The sequence below is a fragment of the Protopterus annectens genome, chromosome 14.part0 (assembly GCF_019279795.1).
Source record: "Protopterus annectens isolate FY-2018-M chromosome 14.part0, PAN1.0, whole genome shotgun sequence".
NCBI classification, from domain to species: domain Eukaryota; kingdom Metazoa; phylum Chordata; order Ceratodontiformes; family Protopteridae; genus Protopterus; species Protopterus annectens.
Window position 1 is genome coordinate 283,487,267 of NC_056748.1, and position 12,020 is coordinate 283,499,286.

At 40.9% G+C, this 12,020-nt stretch overlaps 1 protein-coding gene across 5 annotated transcripts in view; it reads right to left on the bottom strand.

The window, feature by feature from the left end:
* The window catches only part of GBF1 (golgi brefeldin A resistant guanine nucleotide exchange factor 1), a 4,751,435-nt gene that overhangs the window by 3,599,375 nt on the left and 1,140,040 nt on the right, over positions 1–12,020 (bottom strand). The gene's annotated exons all lie outside the window — the stretch shown is intronic.

Genomic DNA, 12,020 nt, shown 5'->3' on the forward strand with positions numbered 1-12,020 from the left:
GACGCCAGTTAGTACCCTGATGTACTGACGTCAGTCTAATGCGCCGTGACCGACGTCAGCCATATACTTTGGTATTCGGGCCGACTGGACAGCGGACTACCCAATAGTTAGGACTGCAGCAATGTGGAATGAAGAACATTAACACATTTTTTTACTGCAGCTCAGAATATCATAGTTGCATAGTCTTCTCTGAGACCATTCTCTTACACTGGCACAATAAAAAAATGAGGACTGTTGTCTGTGACTGTGAGGGACTATCCTGTTCTGACAGCTGACTGGTCCTCCTTCACAGTCACAGACAAGTACGGGAGGAGCCTGAAGCTCTGAGAGACTGCCACAGGGAGGGTAGTAGGGCACCACTATCCATATGCCAAGTAAGGCAGTGTGTTTGTTGAACATCTTGGCTGAGAAAGACTGGAATTCTGTTGACTCTGGTAAATTTGTGGGTGAACTGTAAAACATGTACCCCACTTTATATCATTAATGTTTAGGACACTGAAGGGAATGAAGACGTAACTAAGTAAAACAAGTTTTGTTATTAATACATGTACAAAAAATGTTCATGATGTACATTGCATGATATATTGTAAAGCAAGTTTGTGTAGTGTGCAGTCAATGGAATTTTAAATGCGAGGTGGTGAAGTTATCAGTGACTGCTGTCTACATTAAAGATGTTAAAAAGTTTTTAGTTGTAAGATTTACAGGCTGCTTTATGTACCAATATAAGAAAGGCTGGTCAGAAGCAAGTTAATGTGACATTGGGCTGCTGAGGTGGGCGTGGAAGTATACTGGCATACAGAATTAAGATAGTAACTTCCCCTGTTTTTACAAGGGTTCCAACTAACATCCAAACCAAATGGTAAAAAAGCTGCACTGACAAACCATACAATAAAAACTGCAAGAAAGTCCAGCCAAGCTAGCATCTCCACTGTTTAAATACCGTACGTCTTCTGTAGTGGGAGCACATGGGAAATATGTAAATTATCCCTTAAGCCCATGTCTGTGTTCTAGCTATATGGCTTCCAAATGCTCATAACTTTTTAATTGTCAAGTTTTTATATGTACATTCATAAAGCCACTTCCCAGTAGCTGTAGACAAGCCATATTTCAGACTTTTTCGGACCTCATCAGTACAGCATAACTGAAATGTTTGGGTATAACATCAAAATGCAGAAAACAAAGCCTTATGTCCATAAATATAAAGGTGCCTGCAAGATAGCCCAAACAATATCCAAACGAAAAGGTAAAAAAAAAGTTCACACAAACCTTTCAGTAAAAACACAAGGAAGACCCAGCCAAGAGGGGGCCCAAGTCTACTTAAAGGTGGACATTATAACTCTCATCAGTAATGCATGATGTGGCTGAGCATCGATGGGCTCCTTGGTCTAAGCTTAACATAGAAGCCTACACTGTTCTCGGAGTTCTTAAATTCAAGACATCCTTAATAAAATCCTTAACAGATGGATTTGTTGCTCTCTCTCAAAAAGCTAATACAAGCTTGGCTATCAGAAACAAGTATTTTGATACAGTCTGCTAGGTTTCACTTAAAAATGACAGGTACCTTTGGAAGAGGACAATGCAAAGGGTCAAGGTAGAAGTCCAAAAGAGAAATTTTACATTCCTGCAAGACTTCCTCATACTTGGTGTTCTGGCTTTCTTTAGAATGTTGAACACTTGGATGGAAAACAAATAACTGTCAGGAATTAAAACTGTATCCTTATAATCAAGGGGTACAGAGTATTGAACTAGAACAGGATGCAGCATTTTGCCCTACTGATGAGTTAGTAAAGACTTGTTCAGAGGCAGAGGCCACACAGGTAAAGTGATCAATCAAACAAGAACCATGACTATCATGACTAAGAGAAAAAAACAGCATAAGGATGGTGCTTGCTCTTGTTAGAAATTAAAGTACTTCTTAACAAGTAATATAATGGAAGGGAGTATAGAAAGTAAAGTCCATGAGAAGGAGAAGCATATAACTTCTTAGAGTATTGTGAAGAATGAAAGTTTGGAGCAGGTTACTGCCCTGCATGACAAACAGGTCAACTTCTAGCACACTATCTATATATAAAACCCCTGCTATTCTCAAACTCCTCTCAGCCAATAATTGCTATCCAACTCTTGTCACCGCTCACTTCATCAATCCTGCTAACCCAGTCGCTCTACCTCCCTTCTTCCCCCTCTTTTCACTACTTCTTCATGACTTTGTAATCAAACAGACCAATTTCTTTTTTAACTTTTGATTTCTGATGAGCTGCAGTTTGTAACTTTATATATGCTGTTTTATATTCAAATTATATCATGTAATATATGTAGTATTCATTTGCAACATCACATAGCTCAAGTTCACCAACTTGACTACTGATACATATTTTCATTCCAAGTGATGTTCTCCACCTTGTCTGCCGTCAACCAAATTGCCAATGTTTATAACTGATTTTGAATATTGGTCAATGATTGCAATGTTATCTGAATATTGTTATATGTGGAGATGTTCTCCCCAGGCTTCTGCTGAAAACGGACCTGTGTCCAGTCAGACTTTCCTAGTAAACAAACGTAAAATAAAATTTTACATATATATATATATATATATATATATATATATATATATATATATATAAAATCTGTTGAAAATCAGTAAATCAAGCAGCTATTCATGAGCCAATTACTTGTCTGATGAGGATTTTTGCTACTTGGTTCTGCTATGATGGAATATGCACTACAGAGAGCTGAGTGGCTTAATGTTTTACAAGAACACAATCTCTCAGCAAAGGTAGAAAGATCAGATGCATTCCTGCTTATAATGTGCAACAATACTGTGATGTTACCTATACCGATCTGAAAGGGGCTTAGGAGGAAATGTTGTTCTATGAAACTCCACTTCCCCTGACAAACTGAGTTGATCACAAATCATAAATGGATGACAAGTCAACTCTCCACAAAAACAGCCCCCCTCACATCACCCTTAAACACACATGCCAAATCCACCGCCACACAACTGCAGGAAAATCAAACATCTGGAAAGGGTGGCAACTCTCATAGAAGCACCTCTCCGTCCTAATAAAACAGTGGAAAATATTGTCAGAGAATAAAAATGAACAAGCTGATGTCTTGTCTAACTATATTTTCTCAAATACTAGGAACTCAGGAAGAATGCAATGCTATCAAAGATCTGAATACTACTATGATTTGGGGATTAATGAATATACGTTTATAACCAAAACCAGATAACCTGCAGTGAGAGATGGATGAATTGAGCTCTCCAGGCATGATTTAAGGGAGTGTGTTGTCAGCTTCTGAGGCATTTTAGGAGGAATAGGTTCATAGGCTGGTACTAGGCTATTGGCCCTAGGGCCTATACAAGCCTAACCATAACAATTCCCTGGCTATTTCTTCCCACAGTATTTATTTCCCTGGACCCCTGTCTAGCAGGGCGACTGACATGATCCCCAGGTTTAATTTCCTATCTCCCATCCAGTCAAGGTTCCTTTTGAAGACAGCCAAGGAGGCGCTCTGCTTGACATGTATGGGCACTCTATTCCAGAGTATGGGGAGTCTCTGGGTCAGGAACCTATCCCTCCAGCATGTTTTGTTCATTGTGATGACAAGGATTAGGTCCCTGGAGCTTGTGGCTCTGATGGATTGGGATTTCTTTAAGTGTAGCATGTCCAGCAGCCCTGGGTTTGACATGGCCTTGTATGTTTAGCAGAGATTGCCTCTGAGTAGACGATATGCACCAGAGTATAGCTGGAGTTTTTTTTAGTCAGTCAGCACAGGGCATCTGCTTTAGGCTTGTGATTCTTTTAGTGAGGTGTTTCTCCGGGCCTTTCCAATTGTTGCAGATGTCTTGTGAGGTACATACCAAACGGAGCATTGTACTCTATGATGCGTGTAATGAGGGATGAGTACAGTGTGGCAATGACCTCCTTTGTTATGGATGAAAAGCCCTTAGTGATGAGGTGTGCCACATAGAAGGATTTCCTGTTGTGGAGATGTGGTTATCGAAGGTAAGACCACTGTCCACATGTGTTCCTAAGTCTCTTATCACACTTTCAGTGTTTAGTTCACTCCCACCTATGTGGTAATTCATGGGTACATGTTTTTTCCCCAAAGAGGAAAACTATACACTTCTTGGCATTAATCTTGAGTCCATGGCTCTGGCACCAAGCATCTATTTCTGTAAGGCCCTTTTGTAGAATATCCACATCATTTGGGGATTCAATAATGGCTCCCAGTTAGCAGTCATCTGCAAACTTTGTTAGCCAGAGTCCCTTAGTGTTGGCCTGTACTTCAGAGAAGTAGATGCCAAACAAGAGCAGTCCCAGGACTTGGAGTTGGCTACTTTTACAGTGTGGGTTCTGTCAGCAAGCCAGTTGGCAATCCATCAAGTGACGTAGGGATTTATGCCCAGCTTAGTAAGTTTATCTAGGATTCCAGAGTGGGGGATGGTGTCGAAGGCCTTGGCAAGGTCCAGATAGGCTGTGGGGACTGTCTTACCCTCGTCCACTGCTCTACAGACTGACTCAAATTAGTCAATCATGTTCAGGAGGCACGATCGGCCCTTCATGAACCCAAACTGGGTGGGGTCCAGTGTTTGAAGGTTGTCAATGTCTGTTTATAAGTTCCATGATAATACGTTCCATGGCTTTGCAGAATAGGCTCGTCAGACTGATGGGACAGTAGTTCTCAGGATCAAAGGTGGATCCCCCTTGTGGAGTGGGATAACTGTAGCTGTGTACCACTCAGTGGGCACGAAACCTGAGGTGAGGTTATGATTAAACATGACACTTAGATGAGGTGCCAGTTCATTTTGTAGTTCATGTAGTACACAGCCCGGGATGTCGTTTGGTCCCATGGATGCTGTATTCTTAGCTTTATTGAGTGTGTTTTTTACCCGTGTGGCAGTGATTGCCAGAATTTGGCAAATCTTTCAATATTGAGATGGGCCCTTTAGGGAGAGAGAGGGGGTGAAGTTGGCATTGAATATATCTGCCAGGATACTGGCAATGACCTTGGGCTCAGTATATTTAATGCCATTCTGTTGTAGCTCAGTGCACATCTGAGCATTACCATTTAGATTCTTGACATAACTATACAATCCCTTGTGGCTGTCTTTTGAATCTTTGGCAATTTTATTTTCGTAATTAGCTTTGGAGGATTTTATGAGGGATCACAGCTTCTTACTGAGGCTGGTAAGGGAGTTTTTTGCATCCTGGAATTTCCTCTTTTCTGCAACAGTTTCTTCCTTCTGTTGTACAGTTTGTTTATGACAGGGGACCACCAGATTGGCCTCCTTCTTTTTGGAGGAGAGCATCTTGATTCTATTTGGGATGGCATGATTCATGCACGAGTGGATGTGCTCGTACAGTGCTTCAGTGTAGGATTCAGCAGTCGAACATTCAGTTCCCATCCGCATGGGTGTCATGAAGTTTGTCACTTCTGACTTGAGTAGCATGAAGTTGGCCTTGGAAAAGTTTTCTACAGATGTTTCCTTACTGGGGGGTGGGATGTGAATGTCAAAGGTGATTAGCTTATGGTCAGACCTAACCAACGAGGGGTGACCACTGGTGTAGGGCATTGATTTCCCATGTTGGTAATGACCAGGTCCAGGATACTGGAGCCCCTGGTGGGACTATGGATTAGTTGATCCAGGGAGTTGGAATTTACAAATTCCAAGAACCATTGGGCAAAGGTGTTGGTACACGAGTAGTTTTGCCAGTTAATGTCAGGGTAGTTGAAATCACCCAGTATTAGGGTGTTTGGTTGTATCGTAATAATTTCCAGTATGTTTAGAAAGGTGTAGTGAGAATCTTGGGGCATGGTGGGGGATCTGTAGCAATCTACAATTTGGATTGCATTCTTACCTAGTGATAGATGCACCTGGAGAATTTCGTATGCATTGTGTTGGGCAACTAGCCTGGAGGTGTGAATATGGACACTCCTCCACCTTTAGTGTTTCGGTTCTGGTTTGGTGGCCAAAAAGTGTGGTAGAAATTGTAAGCCTGGTATTGCAGGGGTGCTCTCTGAAGCCTTGAACCAGGTCTCAGTTAATGCACAGATATTGATGTTCTTCATTTTTAGGAGTGCCTCGAGAGAGTGCATTTTCAGGTTTAGACGTCTAGCGTCGAGTAGCATTTCCTGCAGATTTTGCTTACTTGTACCTGTTACAGTGGTGGTTTTGTCCTTTGAGACTTGCATAAAAAGGCACTATAAGGGTGGCAAGAGCCTTAAGCTAGTAACCTGAATCCCAGGGGTGACAGGTGCAGACCATCTCCGGCAAAGCATAGTGGTTTGTCGATCACGTCGTCTCAGGCAAACAGATACTGGACCCCCTTTGAATGACGCCAGAAGCTTAACCAATTGCTGAAGTCAATCATTTTGTCCTTGTACTGTGGTATCATTCTGGGTGAAAGCAGGATGCTAACTCAGGGCTAGGGTCATACCTGCTTGGTCCACATGATCTGAGAGCTCTTCCATGTCTCTTTTCATGTAGTCCATGGAGGTATGTCTCAAGTCATTCACTCCAACATGGACAATGACAGAGTCATATTTGTACTTGTTGTGGAGTGCCTTGAGTACATGCATTATGTGGCGGATCCTGGCACCTGACAGGCAGCTGAATAATTTTCTCCTTGTTCAGTCTGGTGAGTGGGACATCAGTGTGCCTGACTATAGAGATTCACCTATGACTGAAGAGTTGAGTACGTTGTGTTGACTCAGGGGCTGTTGTTGGATGGCACACTGGTGTTGTGAGCTATGGGGTACTTTGGTTGCGATTGGTGTTTGTTTGCATTTCAGCTACGGAGGTCCTTGTTGCTTGGGCAGGTTAATGTTAAGGGCCTCCGCATATGTGGGTTTAGTGTTGCTATGTGTGGGTGTTGGTGGGGAGGGATTTGAAGGGCTATGTGTGGATTGAGTGTTGTCTCAATCATGAGGCAATTCCTGCACTGCCCCAGCATGCCCAGATTCACCAAGTGGACAGGAGAAATCACCGGAAGTTGACCCTTGGATATGCCTGGTTAGGTGTTTATATTTTTTGTAAACTATAAGAACTGTTTTCCCTTGCCTTGGCAAGGTACTTTGCAATTATAGGCTGTTTAGGGCCTACGATTAATTTCTCCTTATTAACAAGGAGAGCTGATTGCTTGTATCAGTTTAAGGTTTCCCAGTTCTTTCCAGCAGGTTTTAGAGCAAGTGCTAGTCACAGGGACTCCAACCAGAGTCTCAGGAATCAATGCACTCTGCTCCTACTCTCATCAGGATCAGAATATAAATACAGATTCCAAGCTGTCACCTATAAAGCAGTTATTAAGCTTTCTGGTGATCAGCAGTCTCCAGGAAATAATGCAACTGCACTCCTCCTTTCACCAGGAGAAAATAGAAGCACTAATCCTAAGATGACTACTGAGAAGCAGAATGTGGGCTCTCCAATAACTGGTGGTCTTGCAATAGATGCTTTAAGGTAAGATGAAAAAAATGATTTATCCTAAACACTGCAGTGTGCACTAGAGGAATTAGATGTGGAAGTAGGTAACATAAGTTTGACCGGTCTAAAAATTTAGGTTTTAGTGGAGAGTCACTATTTTTAAAACAGCAAGATAGATTGAAAGGGGGTGGATACTTTTGTATTCTGGTACTATGGAATACAGTAGGATGGCCAATAAATTTAAATAGTTGAAGGGGAGTGATTTCACAAAATGATAATTTTGTGCTTACTCACACAAGCCAGTAAAAGCAGAGAGGAAATGAGATATATGGTCAAATTAACATAAGGGGCAGGCAACTAGAAATACAGTGTTTAAGAACACAACAGTAACTGGCTGGGAGGGTGGGAAAAACTATTTCTGCCCGACTCACAAGAGACAGAACTGTGGTCTCTTCAAGTTTTAATATGCAGTTAAAAGCAGAATACAAGTAAAGCACAAGGTAAAGAAAACAAATCACAGTATTCAAAATAGAAAAAGGCAATCAAGTAATACAAAATACAAGAAATAAAAAGCAAACTAACCTTTCCCTCACAGCAAAGTGTAGCAGAGTCTGGGTGAGCTTTTCTAGCAAAGGTCTGAAATGTTTTATTTTACCCCTTAAATAGAAGGTTTAGATCCTAGCTCCACCCCCTCAATTCACAGATGATTAACCTTATCAGAGACATGTTTTTGAAATGGTTGACTGGATCTATTCAGTAGGAAAAACAAAAGTCATGTACTTGGACGATGCAGCGGCACAGCGGTTTGAGTTGTCACCTCGCAGCACGAGGTTCTCTGGTTTGATTCTTGGCTGGGGTGTCTTCTGTGCAGAATCTGCACGTCCTCCCTGCGTTCGTGTGGGTTTCCTCCCAGTGCTCTGCTTTCCTCCCATATTACAAAGACATGCGTCTGGAGCACTTCTCCCTGGGTCCCCACTGAAAATTGCCTCATTCCAAGTCGGACTTTCCTGGTAAACAAATGTTAAATAAAGAAATAAAATGTAACTTGCCATAACTCTAGATCTGCGTTGTCTTATGTCTGTCTCAACTTTGGTTCTTCCGATCCAACAGCCTGCAACCTTTGAATCTTCAAGTGTTGAGTCTCCATTTCCTCTCCCAAAATTTCCAGCTCCCCTAAAGCTTCTCAGATTGAGTTTGCTCCCCATAATAGAAAAGAACTACATAAAGACTTCCAGGAAGGAAAAAAAAAAACAAAATACTAGGGTGCTAACAATGTGTAGCAGGAAAACCAAAGAAACCTGGAGAGGTTTGTAAACCAGGCTTTGGGTTGATCTGTGAGATCTAACTGCATCCTAAACATACCACCTAAAAAAGGAAGGGGAAGGGGGTTATTGAGATGGACGCAAAAAGACAACACAGATCTAGCATTATGGTAAATACATAACTTTCATATCCAATGTTGTTTTTTCCATCCACATCAACCTCCGAGACAGAGTCCCCAGCCATTCATCTGGGTGGTTTTAGAAAACACCGTGCAGACTGATGGAACAAATGAAGATTTGGAACAAGACTGAATATTCAGTTTCTAGTGGGAAATGAAGGTGTGAAGAGAGGTCCTTGAGGCTGCTGCACAAGTATCACTCAAAAAAAGGCAGCAGAAGTAGCTAATGCTCGTGTTAAAATCACCTCTAGGTCTGAAAGGTAAGGATATACCTTTCAAAGTATAAACAAAAACTACAGAATTAGAAAGACATCTGGACAATGTAGTTTTTGACATTGGTTGATCTAATCTGTTTTTAGAAAAAGAAACAAAGTTGATTAGAATGTCTGAACTGTTTAGTTCTGTCCAAATAAAACCTTAACTGATGATGAAAATGAAAGTATAAGATGTATTCTCCTTTGTTACTGAAAATGGGGAAAAATATGGTAGCTCAACAGACTGATTTAGAGAAGAATCAGAAGCCACTATGGGAAGAAAAGAAGGATTAGTTCCCGAAGATGGTCTGTCAGTAAAAGGAAGGCAAGGAGGACAGTAGGATAATGCCTGTACCTCAGATACTCTTGTTGCTGAAGTAATAGCTACTATAAAGAGATTTTCCAAGAAATCAACTTGAGCTCTGCTGCAGCTGCTGGCTCAAAGGGAGGTTTTACCAGGGACTGAAGGAACATGGACAATCCCATGGAGGGGAAGGTCCGAATGGAGAGATGATATGTCAGCAAACAAAGGACAGTAGTATTGTAACTGAATTCATTCTCAAGTCTTGATAAGTACCTTCAGAAGGTGAACCCTAATTTTTTTTTTTTGGTTACAAAATCACACCAAGACAACACTAATATATAGACTATATTTTATATAACATATATCATGGAGTAGGTTAAAAAAATAAAAGATAGCAGGGTGCACATGACCCAGGATAAAAAAGTGCCCAATCTTGGTAGGCATTCTGGTGGCAGGACTGGAAGAAATGGCAGTGTAGAATCTCAACACAGGATAACATCCTACAATGGGGCAAGGCCAGGCCCAGGGGGGAGGATGTCCCCACCCATTGTAGAAGGAAAGTAGCAGTCCACAAAAATCACAAAAACTGCTAGGCCAAAAAACAGACAAAGACGATAGAGTGGACTATTAATGATAAGAAAGAAGTTATGTATTGTTATTATGCAAGAAGCCCAGAATTTCCAGACAGAAGTTATACAAAAAAGATTGAGAAAAATTAGAGGAAAGAAAAATACTTCCACAAGAAAAACTGTCAGAAGCTTTAATTAAAAATTTGTGTTCATTAATACAACAGATTTATGAAAAACATTACCTAGACCAAAAAAAACTTGTTCCTTTTGGAATCTGAAGCAAATGAAGTGCTAACATACAAAGAACAAAATCTAGAGACTTTTGAAAGGCATAAAAAAGAAATAGGGACATGGAAAAGAGAGAGAGAGATCTGTTACAGCACAATATTTATAGAAAGGAGAAAGAAAAAAATCAACACAAAAAAGGCAGTCCCAAAGACATCTGAAGAGAAATACAAGCAAAGGCATCCAGATATGAAAAATTCACAATAGAAAAAAGATCACAAGGAACGTAGAACAGAAGATTAGTAAAGCAGAAGTTAAAAAAATAGAAGTTGCAGTTATGGAATGCTTGCAAAGTGAATGATTTAGTGTAGAAAGTCTAACAGGTTGTATCACAGCATAGTTTCATAGTATAGTACTAGGCTATCTGCCCTGGGGCATTTGTAAACCTAGCCATAGTGATGTGGCTTTTGCCACCCCATGAAATGGTACAAAAATGTACAGAATAAATTTAGAATACTGTGCATCTGTCTAGTAGTGACACAATGAAGGTCCCCTTATATAACAGAATTAGTTTACTGTGCCCCTGTCTAGCAGTGACACAGATGTGACCCTTGGGGTAAACTTACGATCTCCCATCCATTCATCAAGATTTCTCTTGAAGAGAGTCAGTGAGGGGCTCTGCCTAATACGAACTGGGATCTTGTTCCAAAGCATGGGAAGCCTCTGGGTTATGAATCTATCCCTCCAGCATGTCCTATTCATACTTGTGCCGAGGTTTAAGTCTTTAGCTCTCGTGGTCCTGATGGATTTGGATTTTTTGAGGTGGAGCATGTCCATCAGATCCTGATTGGGCATGGCCTTGTACGTCAGGCAGAGATCACCTCTGAGCAGGTGGTATGCTACTGAATAGAGCTGAAGTTTCTTTAGTCTGGCAGAATAAGACATATGTTGGAGACCCTTGATCCTCTTGATGAGGTACTTTTGTGGTCTCTCCAGCTGTTGCAAATGCCGGGTGAGGTACATACCAAATGGGGCATTGTACTCAATCATGGGTCTGATGAGTGAGGAATATAGGGGTACAATGACATCCTTGGATCTGGATGTGAATCCCTTCATGATGAGGTGTGCAAGGTAGAATGTTTTTCTAACCACTTTGGCAACGTGGGTTTGATGGAACGAGTCACCAAAGTATGGAGAAACAGGAGGATCAGGAAATATCTGAAGAAGAAATATGTTTATGGGAAAGAAAAATATTTAATATGGTATAATATTTATGCAAAGGATAAAGCAAAACTAATCAATACAAAGAGCAGCACCAAAGATATTTAAAGAGAAACATAGGCAAAGGCATCTGGATATGGAAAATTCTACAATACAAAATATAAGAAAACAGAGGAAAAGAAGAAAATATGATTAGTAATGGAGAAGTTAAAGAAATAGAAACCAAGGTTATGGATTACCTGCAAAGTGAAGGAATTAGTATAAAAAATCTAATTTGGAAAATATCACAGCATGATAGAAAAACGGATCCACAAAATAAGGCAAAACCAGTGGAGCGGGAAACATCTTATCAGTTGCCAGATGAAGATACTTGGGAGCATTCCAAAGGAAACCAGTACAAACACTTATAAGGAATTGCACAGCAAGGTGAGGAATAGGAAACTGTGGCAACTCTGACACAGCCAATGTTGTGGGGTGATACGCCAGTGAGCTCCCATATGAAAGAGCAATGGATGGCACAGGATGAAACTGAAAAAAAAATCTGGCACAGGAAGACTTATTTTACTTATTTACATTTGTT